The sequence below is a fragment of the Heptranchias perlo genome, chromosome 15 (assembly GCF_035084215.1).
Source record: "Heptranchias perlo isolate sHepPer1 chromosome 15, sHepPer1.hap1, whole genome shotgun sequence".
Taxonomy (NCBI): Eukaryota; Metazoa; Chordata; class Chondrichthyes; order Hexanchiformes; family Hexanchidae; genus Heptranchias; species Heptranchias perlo.
Genome location: NC_090339.1, coordinates 14211276 through 14224541, shown reverse-complemented (window position 1 = coordinate 14224541; position 13266 = coordinate 14211276). Strand labels below are relative to the sequence as shown.

Below are 13266 nucleotides of genomic sequence, written 5' to 3'. Positions count from 1 at the left end.
CAAATTATATTTAATACATTAACATTCTACAACGGGTGCCAGATGTGGCTCAGTTGGTAACACTCCCGCCTCTGAGTCAGAAGGTTGTGCGATCAAGCCCCACTCCACAGATTTGAGCTCAAAATCCAGGCTGACACTCCAGTGCGGTCCTGAGAGAGTGCTGCATTGTTGGAGGTGCCATCTTTAGAATGAGATGCTAAACTGAAAGGCCCTCTGAGGTGGACGTAAAAGATCCCATGGTACTATTTCGAAGAAGAGCAGGGGGAGTTCTCCACGGTGTCCTGGCCAATATTTATCCCTCGACCAACATCACTAAAACAGGTTATCTGGTCATTATCAGATTGCTGGAACTTGCTGTACACAAATTGGCCTGTTGTGTTTCCTACATTACAATAGTGACTACATTTCAAAAAGTACTTAATAGTCTGTAAAGCACTTTGGGACGTCCTAAGGTCATGAAAGGCAGGATAAAAATGCACATCTTTTTTTCTTTAACGAGGTTAGAAATTGTTATTGGTAATTCAAAATAACTCACTGAAGCAATCACAGTCTTGGAATTACAACAATCAGATTTGCCTTGAAGTTAGTTATTTGTCACTTTTATGCAAATTATAAAATTGATGTACCGTTGCTACTTTTAATTTAGTAAATAATAGACTTTAATCCTCTGCAGCTCATGGCATTTCCTCGACAGTTCCTATGGTAACTGAAGATTCTGACAATTCTGAAAAGTGTACAATTTTTCTGTATTTTTGGAGTATCAGTTCAACTCAGTTAGCAGCATTTTTGCTTCCAAGACCTGGACTTGAGTATATCATCTAGGCAGCACAGAGAGAACACTCCTACCCCATTCTGGGAAGTTCAGATGATACTTTGAACCAAGACCCTGTCTACCTTTTTACGTGGATGTTAAAAATCCCACAACACTATCCACAGAACAACTGGGCATTCTCCCAGTGTCCTGCCCAAGATTCCTCCCTTCACCCAGCACCTCCAGAAACAGATTAACTGGTCTTGTTGCTGTTTCCGGGATCTTGCTGTACAGAAAACGGCTGTTGCATTTTTAAAAAACTTCTCAATAGTTACTGCACTTCAATTCATTGTCTGTGAAGTGGTTTGCAAGAAATGTGATAAAACGCTGGATCAAAGCAAGTCTCTCTTTTGTAGACAGAAACTCCTTCAGAAATATGGATTTTTCTCCTATTCCGTTCCATTTTATTCTTCTCGATTCTTCAGATTTTACTTCACCAAAGGACTTTTTAATAAATGTTTTTTTTAGGGGAAAATTCTAATTTCACCATTTGTGAGTAGTTAGGTTTTAACAATTTAAATAAGCACTCTATCAGTCCATCTGATTCACAAATGTGATTATACACTGTATAATTTACACACAAATGTAACGAGTGAGACAGCCTCCATTACTGCAAGCTTGTTTGCTGCAGTGTACATTATTGATGTATCTGCAGTATGTCTCTCTTAACCTTGATAAAGTTGAATGAGTTGATTTTTTTGGAGTAGTGTGGAGAATGTACTGGGTCAACATCTAAGCTAACTGCTTCCAGCTCACACTGGATCCACTCAACCAACAGAAACAAGAAATACCTCATCAAGAAAGCTGGGGTTCCCTCTGTATGATCTGTTGATCACTTTGCAAAATCACCAATACAGATAAATAGGGGGTAAAAAGGGCAAGGCAGCAAATCAGGAAATAGATAATGGTGGAAATAAACAGCATTGAAAAGAGAAAAGCAGGTTAGCATCAATTCTAATTTAGGGTGTACATTCGAAACATTCCCCTGTCTGTTCTATTTTCAGATGCTGATGGACCTGCTGTATATTTCCAGCATTTTCTGCAAAACCACCATGTGGGCCTTTCTAATTCTTCCAAAACAAGTGTTTGTTTTGGCAAACCCCGGCACCCTTTATAAACTGAAATTTAAAATCGGAGAAATCCAAACATATGATTTGGAACACTGTTACTCCCCTCCCCCCTCATACTTCTATGATCTTAGGTGAATGGTGTCACTCCTATTTAAAATGAATGATGAGGATTGATGGATTAATGGATGCAATCCCAGTGCACTGCGCAATCGTTCCCATGATAGGGAGGTACAAGGAAGTTATCATGCGAGGCCCAGACAATGTTCAACACATCCAGTGCTTACATTACAGCTGATCCCAATCCTTCCTAACCTCACCCCAGGCCACTCCTACAATCATGTACATTTTCCAGCAGGCAGTGTCCCTGAATTAGAAGCAAGAAGCTCGCTAGCTTTCACCATCTAAAATGAGCTAAATGTACATAGGATAGTGATTTAACTTCCTGATCCATATGGGTTTGCACCACACTATGCAAGATTGATAATTATGAAGATATTGGGGACCACTCTTCAACTTTTAAAAAAATACAGTAGAAATACAACACAAACTTATCAGTACATCCACCGCCACATCTCCACAAACATTTTATCCTTGTGGATCACTCGTATCCCAACCCACCATTTTGCATTTTTATTACAGCCAGTACATGGCCTCTACTTTCAAACATCCTAGGGGGAAAAAAATTGGATAGGGGCCATTTTTGGGCGTAGGTAGCGTGATGTGCTATTATCCTGCGCCCAATGACCCCTGTGCAGGCAGGACTCAAGTTTCAGCCCACCCGAGGACTCACCTCCAATCAGCGTTCCATTCCAGGCCTTGCACATGGAATCAATGCAATTAGCACTTTCCACCACTGGGGGAGCTCAATCTCTTAAAGGGAAGATGTTTCTTAGAAATCTCTTAAAGGTAGCTGGTACCTTTGCTGAAAATAACAGTCTACTGTCTGCACAGAGTCTGAACGGAGATCAGACATCGCACACGTAAAACACAGATGCAAGTCCCATCCCTATGTTTACACACTGATGAGTTTAGTTAAAACATTGAATAAAGGTTGCGCACTACTAAATCCCACATCCTCCCATCTGCACACCAGACCTCACCAATCTGCTGATCTGAGTTGGTACCAGGCCTGCGAGAGTGCATGCACCAAGGTTCTCTGCTGATGTACAAGAGACTTTGGTGCAAGAGGTGGACAGAAGGAGGGATATCCTATATCCGCAGAGGGGGCAAGAGGCCCTCCAGACATATATCCAAAAGACAGTGGGAGGCAGCGGGGGACGAAGTCAATGCCAGACGCACAGCATCATGAAGATGGATGCAGTGCAGGAAGAAGTTCAATGTTTTGACATGAGTGATCAAGGTGAATGAGGTCAACTGTCAAGTGGAGTCTCCTACCAACTGCACCACGCACTACACCCCCATCATCCACATACCAACAAACTCTTTCCATCAGTACTCAACTCTTCCAACCAGATGCTTCCTCTCACCCTTACACATTACCACTGTTGCAAGCCGCCCACCCACAACTCACAGGCCACACACACTGGTAGCTATTCAACCATAACAGGCACATCATCCAGACACATGTCCTGCTTTCTTGCAGGTGAAGGTGGTGCATATCAGGAGGCAGCAAGCGGCAGTGGCATTTAGTCCCTCGAGCCTGTTCCAACATTCAATGAGATCATGGACCTGTGACCTAACTCCATATACCTACCTTAGTCCCATATCACTTAATGCCCTTGGTTCACAGAAATTTATCAATCTCAGAATTAACATTCACAAGTGAGTTAGCATCAAATGCGTCTACAGAAGAATATTCCAAACATCTCTCACCCTTTGCATGTAGAAGCATTTCCTAACTTCGCTCCTGCACGTCCTGGCTCTAAATGTTAGGCTATGTCCCCATGTCCTAGTATTCAAGTCTAGGAGACCTCCAAAAACAGTTACAAATGTCTCGGCAGCCAGAAGCAATAATCCATCCACTAACCCATAAATCCTGCATGGTCCCTTTAAATAGCACTGGTGAGGGGGGTCCTCCAAGCACTCTAAGACATGTTCAGATGGTTGTGGTTAAGACTGTGCGTTGAATTGAGAGTTAAGTGCCAAAATGGTGTCTATCACTTCAAATCAGCGTTGCACAAGGATTGAAGCTATTTTCTCCTTACTTTACATGATTCCAGCGTTCATTATCTGCGCCTGCGCTAACTTCCATACCAAAATGGCGTCCAGCGCACATCACGCTGGTTCCACTCCCCTGCTCTTTCCCCATGGCCCTGCACATTTTTCCTTTTTAAGTATTTATCCAATTCCCTTTTGAAAGTTATTATTGAATCTGCTTCCACCACCCTTTCAGGCAGTGCATTCCAGATCATAACAACTCGCTGAGTAAAAAAATTTCTCCTCATCTACCCCCGCCCTGGCTTTTTTGCCAATTATTTTAAATCCATGTCCTCTGGTTACTAACCCTCCTGCCAGTGGAAACAGTTTCTCCATATTTAATCTATCAAAAATTTTGAACACTCTATTAAATCTTCCCTTAACCTTCTCTGTTCTGAGGAGAACAATCCCACCTTCTCTAGTCTCTCCACACAACTGAAGTCCCTCATCCCTGGTACCATTCTAGTAAATCTCTGCTGCACCCTCTCCAAGGCCTTGATGTCCTTCCTAAAGTGTGATGCCCAGACTTGGACACATTACTCTAGCTGATTTATAAAAATTCCACATAATTTCCTTGCTTTTGTACCGTGTGCCTCTATTAATAAATCCAAGCATCCCTTTATTAACAGCTTTATTGACTTGTCCTGCCACCCTCAAAGATTTGTGTATGTGTACCCCCAGCTCTCTCTGTTCCTGCACCCCCTTTAAAATTGTACCATTTAGTTTATATTGCCTCTCCTCATTTTTCCTTCCAAAATGTATCCCTTTACACTTCTCTGCATTAATTTTCATCTGCCATGTGTCTGCCCATTTCACCAGTCTGTCTATGTCCTCCTGCAGTTTACTACTATTCTCCTCAAAGTTTATACTACATTTTCAAACTTTGTGTCATTGGCAAACTTCAAAATTATGCCCCCATACCCAAGTCCAGGTCATTAACATATAACAAAAAGAGCAGTGGTCCTAATACCGACCCCTGGGGGAAAACCACTGTATACTTCCCTCCAGTCTGAAAAACAACCGTTCACTATTACTCTCAGTGTGAATACAAAATTGACTACTAGACTTTCTGTCTAGTAGTCAATTTTGTATTCACACTGTCACTGCCCCTTTAATCCCATGGCTTCAATTTTGCCAACAAGTCTATTATGTGGCACTTTATCAAATGCCTCATAATAGACTTGTTGGCAAAACAGTGCTCATCGTTGTTAATGGCAAAATCCAGGAGCAAGTTCTGGCGTTCACACATGCACAGTGAAACGTGGAAATCCGGAGGGGAGAGATCGATCCTCTCACTTCTCCCATGGGTCCTACCATCACTGGAGCTAACGATGGGCTCTTCTTCTTCCGATTCGAGGATGTGTCCGCAGTAAAGACCGTGGTAAGTTAGTGGGTTAGTATGAATCCATGGAGCGGCGAGCACAGTTGGTTCACCACTGGGAGCAATTTCTGGGCTCTTTAACATGGGTAAATTGGTATGTAAGGAGAGGGGAGCATGGGTCGTTTGCTGCTCACTGCAATTTCCGGCCCAATGCTCTTACATCTTTCTGAAATTTGCCTCCAAATTTGCTCCTCCATCTCCTTCCAACTATTTGATGATCCATAGTACACTCCCAGGAGCATAATAGCTCCTCAACTCTAACTAAATATATTCTGTCTTTGAACCATCAAGAACATCATCCATTTCCAGGGCTGTAACAGCATCTTTGATCAATACTGCCACCACCCACCCCTCCTTTTATTGCTGGGTGAGTTAGTTACTTCCGAGCAGCTGGTAACATCTGTTCGCTGCTCGGTGAAATTTCTGGCCCAATGTGGAGTGATGAGTCATGGGTTCTCCTCCGTTATTCCCACTTGGGAAGTTCAGACCATCTGGGGGAGATCTTAAGCAGGCGTTTTCGGGAACTGTTTGCTTGATACTCTGCGAGAACTCAGAGCAAATCTCGGAACATGGCAGGGCTGAGGAATAAGGAATGAGAGAAAGTCATCAGAAATTGAGAAGGGCCTTTGGCGCTCATTACACAACTTAAAATCTGGTATAAAAATAACAAAAAAAAGTTTCAACAGTTTTAAACAAAACATGATATTATAGCAGTACAGAGCTCAACAAAGACTTTATCTCATTATTGAACAGGCAGACTGTGATTGGCAATGATTGTGGCTGTAGGCCGTAGGCTGTACGCCATAGGGCACACACTGGATGTAATAGTGAATGGATTTTTTTTGCAGATGGGTGTCGATATGAATGGCCGATTGCCATTTCTCAAAATGAGGGATAAAGTCGGATAAACGTACTGTGAGTGTGTGAATTTAACTGTGGATCATAATCAACCCCAACACAGTGCACTCCTCCCTGTGGACATTCTCCCTCAGTCTGGAATCAGATAGTGCCAAAAGAAACCAGATTTAAAGTTTTGAGAAGGAGTTGCAAGAGAAAATGGAGCTTTCAGGAATGGGGAGTTGAGCGTTAGATTCAGGGAAAATTTAGATTCAGGGAGACTTTATTTGGGGCTGAAATTTTATTGAAGCAAAAGGTTTGAGGGGGAGACTTTGTATTGGGATGAATTTGATGAGGTCAGATGTGTTACGGGATGATTATATCACATAACACCAGCTGCTGAAGCATGTACTCATCACACACGCAGAGTCACGCACGCAGAGTAAGAGCCCATTAATTGAGCAGGCAGCAACCTCTGGAAAATGTGAGAATTTCATTTGATAATTTTACATGCCTTTCAAATTATATGGAGTGAGTTTAAGGTTGACTGAAATTGGTCACAAGTATACAAATTGAACAGTAACAGTGAGTATATGTCAGTAAAATTTCTATAGAACTGTTTAACAAAATAATTGTAAAAATTGATGGAATTCAAAAGAGCTGCTTACTAATCACAGAAGATAAACTTTTGCAGTAAAAAGGGATGAGCTTTGACAGTAAGAGTGCTGTCAGTTGTGACCCTCAGAGTCTGATTTAAGATACTGTAGTGACCAACCTCAAAAATTGATAGAAGAAATTTTTAACATGACAAAAAAAAATCAATCACCTAGGAGGCAAAAATAATGCTCTGAAATTTATCAGAAGACACCACTTTTAATGTAAAATTGAAAGATTTTGAGGAGACGGTGCCCCCCAATCCCCCTAGGAAAAATCGTCCGAGCATGTGCTGGGGATTGACACTATTTTTGAAGGATTGGAGGAATTTTGAAAGATAATTTTAAATGTGTTGTGTACACCCCTTTAATTAATGGCAAGTAAACAAACTCCATAGCTGGAATGGTCCTTCAGCTAATGTAACTGAGGCAAAAATTCTGGATTGGTAAATTGGTTGTGAAGAAAAGAGCAGAACTCAAGGTGAGAGCAGACACGCACCCTCAGTTGTTGGAGAAAGTCGGAGAGGACAAAACAGAGGCAATTTTTGAATCCTCTTTAGTGTAACAGAGTGAGAGAGGGACGCTTTGTAAAGCATAGGATGTTGAGAGCTCTGTATGCCAGATAAGGGTAACACTTTAAGAAGTTATATAAAAGGTGGTATAGCTTTAAGAAATCGTTGACCTTAATTGCCACTAACGGCACCCAACCTGTAAGAATAAAAGGCTGGGAAAGGGTTCAGTTAGAGAGGGATATGAGGTAGGCTGGAAAGTAATAATGATCACTGGCTTGTTCATTGCTGTAAGTAAAGACCTGATATGGATGAATAAACCTTACTTGTTTTAGGATTGAGTTGGTGTGTCGAAATGGCCACTGGGTCCTGAACCTGCATCAACTTGAAACATGTGGGGCCCGATATTACCAGGGCGGCGGGTTCGCGGCGGGGGTCAATTGGGCGCGTGGGTAATGCGCCCGGTGAAATCAGTCTGCCCCGCGGGCAATCGCAGGCTGATTGGATCCACTTACCTGGTCTTCCAGGTTCCCCACTGCTGAGCTGCGCGTCGGGCGGGCTGCGCATGCGCAGTAAGGTCTGTCAGCTGGAGGAGCTCTATTTAAAGGGGCAGTCCTCCACTGATGATGCTGCAAGAAATAGGAAAAATTACAGCATGGAGCAGCCCAGGGGGAAGGCTGCACCCAAGTTTAATGATGCCTCATTCCAGCTTTTATTGGATGGGGTGAGGAGGAGGGGGGAGGACAGAGATCTTCCCCCCGGCGGGCGGGAGGAAGTGGCCTGACTCTGCCACCAAGAAGGCCTGGCTCGAGGTGGCAGAGGAGGTCACCTGCACCACCAACATATCGCGCACCTGCATACAGTGCAGGAGGCGCTGCAATGACCTAAGAAGGTCAGCCAAAGTGAGTATATTTACTCATTCCCCTACACTCCGTCTGCCACATCACTGCCCCCACCCCACATCTCCTTCTGCACTGCCAACACTACTCTCTCACATCACTCCTCACACTCACTCAAACCTCATCCTCATCTTACCTGCACTTACTCACCTCGCCAGTACTCATCCCGCCACTACCACTCAACCCAATCCTCATACAATCTCATGGCTCCATCTCATACTCACCCTCTCATGCATCTCTTTCACAGTCAGCCTCACTCAACCTGCCACTACCTGTGCTGCAGCCACAGGGCATGCATCACATATGTGCAGTAGGCAGCGTAAGGCAAACGTGTTGTGAGCATGAAGGGGATGCACAAGGGTGTTTGAGGGTTTGTCATGGTGTTTACTTATATTTAATTTCTGACCAACTCACATTACATATTATATTGGCACCATTACTGTCACGTCTTTGCGAATCTTGTCTGGTTTGTGCAATAATGCCCTTTCCTGAGGATCACAATGAAGACCCACAACTGATGACACCCATCATGTCACTGCAGAGTGGGTGTAGGTGTATTTGCAGGGCTATTTTGTGCAGACGACTGAGAGACGTCGGCGATGTCCCCGGTGGCACCCTGGAAGGATGCGGAGGAGAAGTTGTTGAGGGCAGTGGTGACTTTGACAGTGACAGGTAAGAAGATGGTGCTCGGGCCAGCCGGGAGCAGCTCGGCATGAAGGAGGCTGCAGATGTCCATGACTACATGTCGAGTGACTCTGAGCATCCGTGTGCACTGCTGCTCAGAGAGTTCCAGGAAGCTGAGCCTCGGTCTGTGGATCCTATGGCGAGGGTAGTGCCCTCTGCGACGCATCTCTCTCTGCGGTTGCCCTCCCTCCTGCTGTGCAGGTGGATATGTCACAGCACTGTGTTGTGGAGCTCCACGTGTCAGAGGTGGACAGCGTGGATGGCGAGGCTGGTGAGGCTGGTGATGCTGTTCGCCCTCCGAGGAGGTCATGACTGCAGCTACGGCGGCCCCCATCCGGAAGATGTACATCTGAGGGGGTCCGCAAGGTAGGTACATGTCTCCGGACCCCGGGGTAAGTGTGCAAGTTGGTGAATTTTGTTGTTAGGAGGAGGGTGGTGGAGGGCAAACTTTGTCCCAAGTGACAGAGTGGCCTCCTGCAATGAGTGAGGGTCTCCCCCCCCCCCACCTGTCAAATGGACCTTTGCAGCTGCCACAGGCTGACAGCTGCAACACGTCCATTTGAACTGGGAGTGTTTCCCCCAGTATGGGAAACAGTCCCAGTTGTTTGCAAAATCCCACCCCTCCTAAAATATCATGTTAATCAGGTCTCTAAACGACCTGAAATACCTAAATAAATACCTTAAGTGGCACCCCGCCGGCTTTAATTGCCGGCCGGAGTCCCACATGCGGGGGCTGCGCACGCATGTCAGCGCGTCAGTGGGGAACCCGGAAATGGGGCGGGTTGGAGCCGGGCTCCCGACCCGCCCCGGGAATCCCCGATTTTCGTAACCCCCCTGCCAGGAACGCACCTGATCGCGGGCGGGTGCTAAAATCGAGCCCATGGTGTCAGAAGTGAGATCTTGGCACTCTGAGAAAGGCCAAGACCCACCATCATGGAGGAAATGCTGAGAGAATTCATGCAGGCCACATTCTGGAACTCCAAGAAGGAGTGAATCGGATCATGAGGGTGAAAGTGGAAGATGAGGCAGTAAAGTGAGCACCCGAGAAGGTGGAGGGAAAGCAGTTGGTAAATGGTGAGATAACCACAGGGCCTGAAATTAACAATCTCAAAATTGAAGAGGAAAATGTGGTGTTTTCTGCTCCAGAGAGAACTGAGCAGAACAAGAAACAACCAGAGTCTGAGACCATGTGATCAACTAAAGAGGAGGAAAACAACATCAATGGGTCAAGCAAGAAGGATTTTGATTGGCCAGTGAGCATTAATGGGGAAAATCATGCAAATGAAAACGTTGAGGTAAATGAGAATTGCATAGCGAAGGATAAAGTTGCAGATGAATCTATCTTGTAATACTTGACAGTAGAAAGTAATGCTGTTATCCCAGGACAAGCAGATGAATCTGAACCTCCACTTGAACCTGTGGTGGATTCACCCATCACACAAGCTGAAGAACTGAAGTTGACTAATGGTCTGGAGCTTTCAACACAGCAGAATTCAGAAATTTCAGAAGTTCAGCAGGAATCTGACATCAGCCCAATTTCTGAACCTGAAGCAACAAAAGTTGAAGAAAGTGCTGTCGTCTTAGCACCTTCTGAGGAGGAGGATTCTTCAAAAAGTTCCATAGACAACAAGCTCTCAGACGAGGCAATGCCTGGGGGGGGGGGGGGAAATGCAGACAAATCTCACCAAAGGAGTGGTGGAATTTACAGACTTTGAGAAGAATGAGAGCATCCCTGACGTAACAGGTGCCGGAGAATACTTTGGAGGAAGATGTGCCCCTGGAAGTCGAGCGGGGGGATGAGAAACCGGAGATTGAGCCCAATGGAGTAAGATGCTTATGGAGGTGACTGAGAATATCCAAACCCACAGTGAAAGTGACTGAGAACCAGGAGGAAAAAGCAGAGACAGTACATGAGGTGACCTTGGAAGCCATTCCAGCAGAGGATGGGGAAAAGCCAGAGGCTAAATGTGAAGTCTGTTGAAGCCACTCAAGCAAGCAGTATGGAAAAAGTTCAGACAGAGTGAGGAGACCATGGAAGCCACTCCTGCAGCGGTTGCTGAGAAGATGGGGACAGAGCAAGTTGCTGGATGCAGAGAAACCATCAAAATCACTCCAGCAGAGGGAGTGACTGAGGTTGTATATAGTGTAGAGGCCATTGAAGTCAGTCCAGTGGAGGTGGCATTAGGACAGAATAAGTCTGTGCATGAAGGTAAAGGTGATCTTGAAATTACAAAGCAGGAAGAGATTGAAAGAATTGATGAGGAGCAGAGAATGAAGGGACAAGTAGTTGAAACATTGATTCCAGCAACTGAAATGATCGAGCAAGAGCCGAGTATTGAAGGGCTATGCAAAGAAACAATTGGATCCACCATAACTGAGGTTGGAAAGAAGATGGAAACAGAAATAGTTGTGATGACAAACTTGAAATCATGCAATCAGCGCAGCTTCAGGGAATCAAAGAAGTAACCCAAATTGAACTCAGACAAGAAACAGAGTTGGCTGAACCTCAACAGTGTAAAAACAATGAGGGCTGATCAGGCACAAAGAGGATGATGTGGAGTTAGCCAATGGAGCGACTAATAAACCCGTAATCAAGTTGGAGTCTCCTGGAGATTGGACCTCCACTAAAACTTCAATTGAAGGAGTCAAAGAAGAATCAGCACCTCAGAGACCAGGTAAGAATGAAACTCAAAGAAAGATGGAAAAAGATTTCTTGGGCCAAGAGGAATAAAGCACAAGGGTAAAGCCAGCAGGAGGGCCAGATGGACCAAATCAAGGGGCGGGTGCAAACAGCAGGAATCGCGTGATGGTTGTTCCAAGGTGGAGAATGAAGCCAAGCGTTTGTGGCCAGAAAAAAAAACGTTGTCGCTCATCACGTGTCCAAGGAGCAACGGCTACAGCGGGAGCAGTTAATAAGAAACAAGTTCCAATCTCTGAAACCCAGCCACCACCAGAATTTGTTTGTGATGTTATAGGATCGAGTGCTGGTGCAGGCAGTGGAGAGTTCCATGTCTACAAACACTTATGTCAAAGGGAGTACATGAGGGAGGGTTAAGGAAAAACACAAGGCTGAAAAAGTCCAAAGATATAACAAGAGGTTATTAAGCAGTAGAAAGAGGGGGAAAAAAACCTGCTCCAGACCAGGAAGCAGTTCAGGTGGATACTCCTTCTTACCTCAGGCCTATCTTTGATCCATTGGCTGAGGCTGCTGAGAGCACTCTGCTGTATGATGGGATCCAGCTGCCAGCAGTTTTTTTTTGAGTGCATTGACTACATGGAGAATGATGGCATGAAGTGTGAAGCCATTCATAGGGTATCAGGTACCAAATTGAAAGTTGATGAGCTGAAAGTTGTGTATGATCATGAAGAGTCTCCCAATCTGGAGGATTACGATGCAAACTCAGTGACCAGCCTATTGAAACAATACCTCCGAGCTGCCTGAAAATGTTCTTACCAAGGAACTCGTGATGTGGTTTGAGGATGAATGTGGAAAAGGCACGGAGGGTGGAAAAAGTCCAGGAAGCTCAGCGTTTACTAAAGGAACTGCTTGTATCCAATTACCTCCTTTTCTTGGCTTATTATCCATAAGGACCATGTCACGGAAGAAAAAAAAATGAATATCCAGAATATTTCCATGGCCCTTAGCCTGACTGTTCAGATCAGTAATCGTTTACTGTACCTGTTTTTCCCTCATGGCAAAGAGCTGTTTGGAGAAATGGAGATAAAGCCAGTAGTGAAACCACTTTGTTGGTCTAATGAGGCAATAACGTCGGCTTTGCCTGAGACAAGAGCATTAAGGAAGAACTTTAGCGACAGGAATGTCTGTTGAATTGCTTGCACAGAGCCCTGCAAGTTGGCATAAAGGATTTCTCCAAAGAGGAGAGGTTGTGGGAGGTGCAGTGAATTTTAACAGCACTAAATTGCAAACTAAGTGAAGAAAAAAGACATGAATATGAAACAAAGCTTGCCCAGGCTGTTATTGATAGTGTGTGTGCCTCTGGAAGAACTTACCAAGATATGTAAGCACCCCACAGCTGCACTATATCATCCGCTGTTGGGACACCAAGGAGCAGGGTGGGACTGCAACCGTAGAAGGATATGACCAGAAACTTTTATTGCCCTGACTAAGCAGACACCTTTCCATCCAGAAGAAAAAAAAATCACTGAAGGTGGATGGGGCAAATGGTATTTGTGTACTAAATCTTCAGGAATTGGAGCCTCACCTTGATGCTGCTGTTAAAGGTGCATAATGAGGTTTTTAGTGG

General features: G+C 44.8%; 1 pseudogene; it reads left to right on the top strand.

Annotated features, from left to right (window-relative positions):
* LOC137333194 (ralA-binding protein 1 pseudogene) overlaps positions 1–13024 on the top strand; it is a 259716-nt pseudogene extending 246692 nt beyond the window's left edge.
* Positions 13025–13266: the final 242 nt, after the last annotated feature.